This window comes from Alligator sinensis, unplaced genomic scaffold (assembly GCF_000455745.1).
Source record: "Alligator sinensis unplaced genomic scaffold, ASM45574v1 scaffold885_1, whole genome shotgun sequence".
In the NCBI taxonomy this organism is placed as follows: domain Eukaryota; kingdom Metazoa; phylum Chordata; order Crocodylia; family Alligatoridae; genus Alligator; species Alligator sinensis.
The window spans coordinates 108,219-117,815 of record NW_005842056.1 but is presented as its reverse complement, the minus strand read 5'-3'; positions in this window follow the sequence as shown (position 1 = coordinate 117,815).

The window sequence follows — 9,597 nt, the reverse complement described above, 5'->3', positions numbered from 1 at the left end:
CCCCCGGACTGAGTGGTCGGGGGGGGGGGGGGGGGCAGATCAAGGTCCCCGCAGTGTGGGAGGGAGTGGGGCAGGGGCAGTAGTGAGTGGGGCCCCGGCCGAGCCGGGCCGGGCTGAGGAAGGGCCAGAGCCTGGGCAGCTCGTCCTGGTGTTCAGGGGTGCTCCTGCTGCTGCACACACCCCGGCTGCGGCACAAGGGGCATGTGCCCCCCCCCAACTCCTGAATTGTGCACAGGGCAAGGTGGCTGCTGCTGCATGCTGGGCTTTGCACCCTGAGCCCTGTTGCAGCCATGTGCAGCACACAGCAGCAGCTACCTCACTCCACGTACAGATCAGGGGGGCTCAGGGCGAAAGCAGCTGCAGCAGGGCTTGGGGTTCAAAGCCCAGTATGCAGTGGCAGCCACCTCACCCCATGCACAGATCGTGGGGGCACATGCTCCCCATGGCCTCCGCCAAGATGCATGCAGCAGTGGGAGCCCCCATGCGTGCCTGAACGAGCTGCCCGGGCTCTGACCCTTTCCCGGCCTGGCCAGGCCAGCGCTCCACTCACCCAGTGGCAGGGGGTCCAGAGGGGGATCGTTCCACTCACCCAGCCCAACCCCAGTGGCAGGGGACATGGCTCAGCTTAGCCACATGCGTCCTGTTGCTCATATGTCCTGCCACTCCTGGACTCCATCCCGGCCAGTCCCCACGTGCATCCTGCCGCTCCCAATCGCGGAGCCTCTGACAGTCGATCTCAATCTGGGGAGGCTATCTCCCCCCAGACTGAGATCGACTGTCAGGGGCTCCCCGATCAACCAGTCAATTGGGATTGCTCGGTTGGTGACCCCTGGTCTAGGATAATACCCTGTTTTTGCAGCCAACCAAAGTTTCCCCCAAAATTATCACTTTAAGCCTTCACACTCAGCTACAAGGCACAAAATAAGAAACTCCAGGAACACTCTGCAGCATGCCATGGATACAACAACAGGGGAGACAAGGGCAGAGAAATAATCGGTTAATATATCCTCTATATTCTATGGGAGGCAAGGATTTTTTGTGATATCTTTTATTGGTTGAACTGTAAAGTGGGGGGAGCTGTTAGACAAGCTTCCAGGCAGCATGTGTCTTTCCTCAGGTGTAAGAAAGAAGCAGATGTAGGCTGAGCTAAATATCAGAGGAACGCTTCCATGCAAATGCAAATCATCTGCTTGGGAGGATGACAGAGGGCTGTGAACTAAGAGTGAAGGAATCTAAGGGCCTCGTTATACCTTACACTGGGTGCATCTACACATGCCTATTAATGCACAACAATAAGCTGCACAGCTTATTGCTGCCAGGCACACGTCTACACGTATGCCCAGGATCGCAGCACGTTGAGCCGGGGCAGAGCAGCCCAGGCTGGCAGGGGGTTCCAGGGATCAGACTGCCATCCCAGGGGTGCTCCCCCCAGCTCAACGTGCTGTGGAGAGGCTGGCTGCTGTGCAGTAAATGTCTCGTGTAGACATGCCCCCACTGTGAGCCTCATAAATGTTGACGGGTGTTAGCGTTAAGTCGAGTTTGGAGCAGTCACATTCAGGCTTGCAAGGGCCTGGAGGACTGAAAGATAAGAATCTCCCATTCTGGGGTTCCCCGCCACCCCTGCCCACCCCACCCCCCACCTCCCAGTTACTTGTGGATGCCCTATCCTGATGCTCTCCCAGGCCAGACAGCGCAGGCAGCCACAAGTGAGCAAGGGGAGCAATGAGCAGGGATGTGGGGTGCTGAGGAGGGTGTGGGGGCAGGCAGTGGCTCTGATCCAGGCCAGTGTGGGAGGAGCGGCAGATGAGGGGTTTACATTAAGGTGTAGCCTAGAGCGGCTACACCTTAGTGTAACATATGCTGGGTAACATGGATCAGAGGGACTCCTGTTCTGGAGTGGCATCACTTTGAGCCAGCTAAAGAGTGCTTAAAACCAATTTCAGGTGTGAATATGCAGACAATCCAGGGGTTAAGAGCTCCAGGAGCTGCCCAAATTACAGTGTATAAGACCCTAAGCAGACAATACAGATGAGGGCAAAAAAAGACAACCCCTACAGCCCTTGCCAATCTGAGATTGGGGAAAAACTCCTTCCTGACTCTCCTGAGGGGGTTGGAATAGCATCTCATTTAGGCACCCGCATCTAACAGGGAGAGTAGGATCTGATCACTACTGGGCACGGGGCCTGCAAAATCTAGGGTCAGCCCTGTCCTTTGGCCATGTTTTGCAAAGGAGAGCAGCCATTTAGGAGCTTAAGGGTCATTTAGTCTCGCAGCATTTAATGTTTCCGTGGCAAATGTCCCAGGGATTAGGTCGTTTATAACTAATAACTCCTTCCACCAAATGGGTCCGGCCTGTTTTATATCAAAGTAATAAAAACTCTTCAAGAGGGGAAAGAAAGTAAGAATGAACTCATTACAGAGCCACGTAAAATCGGATTAAATGTGCTCAACATGAAGGTAAAAGCAAGCTGCAGGCATGGAACGTTACCAGCCACGATCGCTAAGGGAACCTTTATGCTGTGCTCTTTATTTGCACACCCTGAAAGCTGGCAGCATCCCAATCAGCCTCAGGCTGATAACCTGAGCCTGGGCTTAACCCCTCCTTCTTCATGCATCTAAAAGTCTATGTTAAGAAAATGGCCATAGACCAGAGGACGGATCCTGCAAGGTACTGAATGCCTCCTGGACCAGAATCAGCATCTTTCACTCCTGCTAGCTTGCTGGGAAGGGAGTCTAAGGTCCAAACATTGCATCACATATCTGTCAGTAAATGGATCTCCAGGGATCCCTATGCAAACATTCCCTTCTGCAGCTCAGACATCTACATGTTTCCTTTACAGGAAACAAATGGACTCTAAAATAAGATGCTCTACTCAAAGTGGCATCTAACGCAGAGGGCTGAGCTTGCAGTGCTCAAGCCTGGTTTTTGGAACATGCTTAATGCTCACAGCTCTGCGGGAAGTCAAGGAGAGCTGCAGAGCTCAGCACACGTGGGAAACAGAGCCATGCTGTTGAGAGTTTTGTGCTAGTGGGTGGAAACACTCAAAACTAGCCACCGGCAGCTATATAAATAAGTCTGGGGACTTCAGTCTTTTCTCAGTGCCAGTGCAGGCTGCCTCGCACCATCCTGTCAGTGGGCCTCAGTTCTAACCCAAAGGATTTAGCTTTACAGCTGAGAAGTCATCAGTCTACAGCCCTGGGATTGATAGTTCTGCTAACTGTAGTGGTGGATCTCTTCTGTGAAGAGTTGCCTGTTATAATCTGGATCAAGAACCAGTGTGGGGAGCCCAAGCCGTGGCAGGTAATGCCATGCACCACTCCCCGCACCGCTGCCACTCTCTGGCAGTCGACATAATACTCTACCTCCCCCCACTCTGCCCAGGGCATGGCAGTAGCTTGCTATGTCTTTGATTCAAACCAGTGAGCAGGCAGAGAGAGGCTTAGTGCCCCAGCCCCTCAAGGCATCCACTGCGCCTTATAGCAGAGGCTTCACACGGTGAACCAGAAAGATTTGAAAACCTAAATGCAAATGAAGAGAACAAATTATCCCATGGAAATCCCTGCTACCTGATGCAACTGAGATGAAGCCTGTGGTAGACGATGCACAAGAGCAGAATATTTCCCACCATATTAAATAGGGTAAGCATTTATAAGTGATTTCAAGTCTTCATGCATCTAAGCATAAGCCAACCACTACCTCCCCAGGAGTTTGGAAGAAACTTCCCTTTTTGTCAAGTCTTTATTTGAGTGGTACCAGGTTCCTTGCTGTTTCCATCAGGTTCTGGCCATTGCCATAGAGGAATCACTAACCAGATGTCCCAGATCTCATCTGATATGGCAATTCCTATATAGCACACCATAAATGAGACCCTGGCTCCATAAAAATCAATAGCAAAGTTCCAGTTGGCTTCTGTAGGGTCACGATTCCAATTTTTTGCATTTTTCACGCTCTGCTTTCCTTGATACCTGTAATCTTTTAACAAAAAAACTAATACCACTTCCTATTGCACTGACATACACTTTAATAAGTGAATGGACATTTGCAGTATTTTCATTTCTAATGGCTGCACATACCAGAGTTTTCCATTGGTAAGGCACATGTAGTATTTTTTGCAAGCATTATACAATCAGTGACAGAGTTCATTTTAAAAACCAAAGCCTTCAACGAAACCAGAAGATATTTATCAAACCAGCCTTAGCAGAGACCTTTTTATCCCAGGGGACCTCTAAGTACTTAATGGTACAGAACCAATCATGCAGAAAAGTACTTGTGTGAGCCCATCTGAGGACACTGCTCAGCGTGGGCAGTCAGCAGTGATGTCAACACGCTTTTCTGGAGCAAGCCCCTAAGCATGAAGTGGGAGTAATGGGCAATCAAGCAGTAATTGAAAAAGCCTAGATTAGAAATACTGGATTAACCCTGGCAGAGTTTCTGTTTCCTTTCAAAAAAGAAAGCCCAAATACGTGAAGAGCTGCCATAGAGAAGAGAGAAGGAACCTTTTCCTTCTTGCTGCAGAGGAGGACATGGACCAATGACTTGAAGTTGCAGCAAAGTAGGTTGGATATCAAGAAAAACTTCTCCAGCGTTAAGATAGTGAGGCAATGAAACAAATGGCCTAGAGAATTTGTGGACTCTCAGTCACTTGGACGTGTTCAAGAAGAGGTTGGACAGCCACTGGCCAGGGATGATCTAGGCATAGCTATGCCTACGTTCTGCTATGGGTATTTCCCATACTTCTGGGCTTTCCTGGCTGCCCCTGCCGTCCCTTTCTGCCCCATGTGTCAGAGTGGTTTTAAGCCTGGCCAAAGGCATTGGGTGTTGGCTATAGCCAAGGTTGAGGACTTTGACTGGGATGTGCCAATGCTCCTGTTGGGGCCAAAGCCAGAGGTTCCTGGCTAGGTCTTGGCCCTCCACTCAGGATCAGACCGATGCAGGGCTGGCCTGCAAGTTTTGGGGGCCCCCTGCAAGATGTAGTTTTGGGGCCCCTGATCCCTCCCTGGGGCTGGAGTAGGAGCGGGAGTGAGAGGAGAGCCAGGAACTCCTCTCCCACTTGGCTGGGAAGGAAATGAATGTCCTGGCACACTGGACACGGAGGGGGGGGGTGGCAAGAATTTGTGGCCGGAGCACTTAACAATGCATCCAACTCGCTGGGTGGGTGAGCGAGCAACACCGCAAATGTGGGAGGGGCCGTGGCCTCTCCGCCCGGCTCTGCGGGGTCCCCTGTGGCTGCAGGTTTGGCAGTATAGGACGGGCTGACCCTGGATCGATGGCTGTGTTTGGTATGGACCATGACGGTTTTTGCCTTCCTTTGTAGCAGGGGGCATGACCCTCTACTAGGGATCTCTTGAACATATATTGACAACATTTCAGAGAAGCAGGACATTAGCTGCCATAGTTCCTCTGCTTTACCTATGGCAGATTAAGATGTTAGGTCTGTGTTGTGTCAAGGTTGACGGCAGTCTTACGTAGAGTTTAGATTATGGTTTGCATAGGATGGTTTGGATAGGGATGATCCTGCCTCAGGCAGGGGGTTGAACCAGATGACCTCTGCAGGGCCGTCCCTAGGGTATGGATAATCAGGGTGACTGCCCTGGGTCCCGTGCTTTAGGGGGCCCTGCAGAGCCAGGTGGAGCGATACTGGCCCCTCCTGTGGGGTCCATCTGGAGCTGGCGGCTCAGCCCTGCGCTGCAGAAGCACAGAGACCCCCCCCTCCCACTTTGCAGGGGTACCATGGCCCTGCACTCTGCTAAGGAGACCCCACACAGGCTGATTTGCTCTAGGTCCCGCACCACGCTAGGGTTGGCTCTGCCTCTGGAGGTCCCGTCCAGCCCAACTTCTCTATGATTAGTCCATATACAAATGATGTGCTGAAAATCCCATCCTCCCTAAGATTCAGTGATACCACCAAAGCAGTTCTTACCTCTTTCTCATACAAAATTAGATATTTTTCCTCCATGTGCATGCCAGTTAACTAGAAGGAACAACATCCACATATCTGAGTCCAATGTATCCATCTTCTTTCATCCTCTCTTCATACAAATGGCATTTAGGAGCGCCCGGATGTGTGTAGTCCCGTGTAGGGGCCGATCAAGGATCAGGGTTACTACCTGGGGTTACAAACTGGAGTCAAAGAGGGTAAGCAGAGTCCAAGCTGGATCAGGAAACTAAAAGGGCAAGAGGTCATCAAAGTTTATGAGCAAGCTGAGTCAGGAAACCAACAGATCAGAGAGCTGTGTCCACAAGCAGACCAAGTCAGACATCCAGGAGGTCAGGAATCTGGCAGATCTACCAGAGGCACTGCCTGTGGTCCAAAAAAACCCCTGTTGTCCAGACATAGCCTGTTCCTCTCCCTGGACTTATATAGGGGAAATGCAGGGATAAATGATGGGAGTCAGTCACTAGGTGTGGGGAAGCAGGTAGTGACTTGGGCACTGATGTAGGCTTTAGGTGGACCTCATTCTGCCTTCGAAAACAGCAGCAGTCTGGTGGGTTGGGGTACCTGGTTGTGCTGGTCAGACCAAGTCCCCTGGGTTCAAGGCCTGGCAAGGTGAAATAAATGTCCTCATATGAAACGCCTGCCTATTTTAATGCCTTTAGGCAAACTGAGCTCCTTGAACCACCAACATGCATCACTCAACCAAACTGCTTCTATTGCCTCCCATCTTTCATCCCATGCTGGTTTGTAGTCCGATGACATCGTCCAGTTCAGTTGTGAATTTTTCAGGGGAAGAACAAGAGCTAAAATTGTCACTGGCATCTAAGTTACTTAGGAGCCTAAATCCCAGTCTCAAAAGTAACTTAGGCCATTTCTGAATGGGGCTATTCAGGAAAATAAAGGTGTATCCCTTCAGAAGTAAAGCAGCCTCAAGTGTGCTATAGCTTAATTGTCCTCTGTAAAAAAAGCAATTTATGTGAGACAGGCTCTTTACCTTTATGCACTCAGAAGAAGATTATTTTACAGCAAACCACCTCCACTTTACTCCTGAATGAGATTGTCTATGCAGAAACTTAATATGCCTTAATTTATGGGTATTGCCTTGACACCTTTAATTAATTTGCCTGAATGTCCTCTTTCTTGCAGTGAGACTAAAGCTCTTCAGGGGCAGGTTTTCAAAAGCATTCAGGCTTCTGTCTAAACCACCCAGTATACTACCAACGTGGCTATAGCAAACCTAATTATGTACTGGTAGATAGCCAAGTTGTTCCTGTATTTTAATATTTATTTATACTGCAACCTGTCATAAATGGCCATAATGCTCCTGCTTAGTGGACAGTTTTCTACTAATGGTGGAGTATAATTGTACTCCATGCAGGTGAGGATACTTTTGAGTCAGGAGGCTTCCTAACAAAGATTGTTTCTAATGCAGGTTTTACTGACTTTATTTCTCAAAGGGGAGTCATGGACCTCCCCACCAATGCTCTTCCTCCAAACTGAAAGGTGCCAGATAGTATCAACTGCAGCGGCACTTTCTGAGACGTAGACAACTAGCAGCAAGGGGCTGAGCTGGAATACCAAGGATGGCTTCAAAACGTTCATCAGATGACGATAACCTGTGGTGCTGGTCTCTCCTAGCCTGGGCTGGATCCCAAAGATTTAAGATACTTCATCCTTCAGTTATCCAGACCCCTACATGATGGAGTTGTTTGGGCTGGCACCAGAACATAGACTTCCTGAAAATGTTTGTAAAGACAGATGCAAGACATATGGGATCCTGAGGAGTTTGCAGATGGGTTGGTATGGCTTCCACAAATGGCATCCACCCAATGCCCAGATGTTCACAGCAGTCATAGGTGTGTCTCCATGCAGCACCGAAGGTGGGCCATTTAGTTCTGGTCAGAGGCAGAGCTGGTACATCTGGGTGCAGTCTTGCATGAATGCTTCTAGTTCAGGAGGTACCCCCCAGCTTCCTGTCCTTCTTTCAAGACAACTGGAAGCAACTGAAGTTGGAAGAGCAGCACCCAGCAAGGACCAGGTAAGCACCTCAGCTCCATAGTCTCCTTCTGGCAGCCTGATGAGCTCACCGGACTTGACATTGGTCAGCTGAAATGAGCATCATCACCAGACCAATGACTGACTAGGATTCATTTTTCCATTGATAAACATTGATAAACACCAATTTCACCTGATGCTCCCAGAGTGTCACCTGGGCACACAGGGGCTGGGTTGGGCAGGAGCTCTAGGAACACAGGAAGAGGCAGCGTGATTGGGGTAGGATGTATGCGGGTGCCCCTATGGCCCAGCTGTGGTCTCCACGCTGCCCAGAGGGGTGGGATGCCAGGGCTGGGCCGCTCCTCCACTGGTGCCCACCAGGCAGGGCTCACCCCATAAGGGTCCGCGGGGAGTGGCGACCCGTTACCTCTCTCCCTGGTCCCAGAGCTCCAGAGTACCACTGCCCTCCTCTTCTGGCCCCTGCCCGCTTGGCTCTTTCCCGATAAATGAGTGTTTTAAAGCAGGTGTGCTTTACCGTTGCATGGATATTTACTTTTATATAGTTGAACATGGGATTTTGTCAAGCTTTTAACAGTATACTGTCCTTACTAAATTGTCTGCCCTTCACACCCCTAATTCTGCACAGCCCTGAAAATTCAAGTCATTAAAAATCGACAAAACTTGCTTAAGTGTAAACATTGATTTTCTCCGTTGAAATTCTACAGATGTAAAAGTCAAGCTCTGCCAAGTCTAATCATCACACGCTGCACTTTCGAAAACGGGGTTGTTCCCATTCTGTGCAAGCACTTTTGGGGTCAATGCTATTTTTTTTGTACTCAGGGAAGGGCTGGTAGCGCAATCTCTTACTGAGACTGGTCAATGCTTTGCAAGATCACCTCCTCCTTCAAGTGCTTACAACTTTTGTAATAGCTGTAAGGACTTAACAGGCTGAATTTTTCCATGCTGGGGGTCTGCCTCAGGCTCAAATTTGGGAAGGTGGGGGAAATTTTAGCCCAAACCTGTGGTCATGTTTGAGAATATTCTGAGAATGACGCTAAGGAAAAGACTTGAAGCCTGGCAAAGGACACCCTGTGTGTCCAAGATGGGCTTTCTGTGGCCCCTCTGAAAAACCACCCCAATTCCACCAAGTTCGAATGCCTTTTGCACATGCTCAGCAGACAGCTCTCAATTTGCCCATGCACCTGTCTGTATTGGGCATGCCCCAGTCTAAGGCAGAGCAGGACCTGTGCTGAGAGCTAGAAGTCCACATCTCCTGTGTTCTCCATGACTTTATGGATGGGTCCCGACGGAGGACAACGCTGCCTGACGCATATGTAGAACAGCACAGAGATCTGGGACGGCAGGCTGAGGTTAGCAGATTGAGAAAGGGAGCCTAAGAGACAAGGGGAGGGATAAATGGATCGGTGTGAAACTGGGAATGGAGATTGTAGGAGTGGCCGGAGTCCACATCTCCTGTGTTCTCCATGACTTTATGGATGGGTCCCGACGGAGGACAACGCTGCCTGACGCATATGTAGAACAGCACAGAGATCTGGGACGGCAGGCTGAGGTTAGCAGATTGAGAAAGGGAGCCTAAGAGACAAGGGGAGGGATAAATGGATCGGTGTGAAACTGGGAATGGAGATTGTAGGAGTGGCCGGGGAAG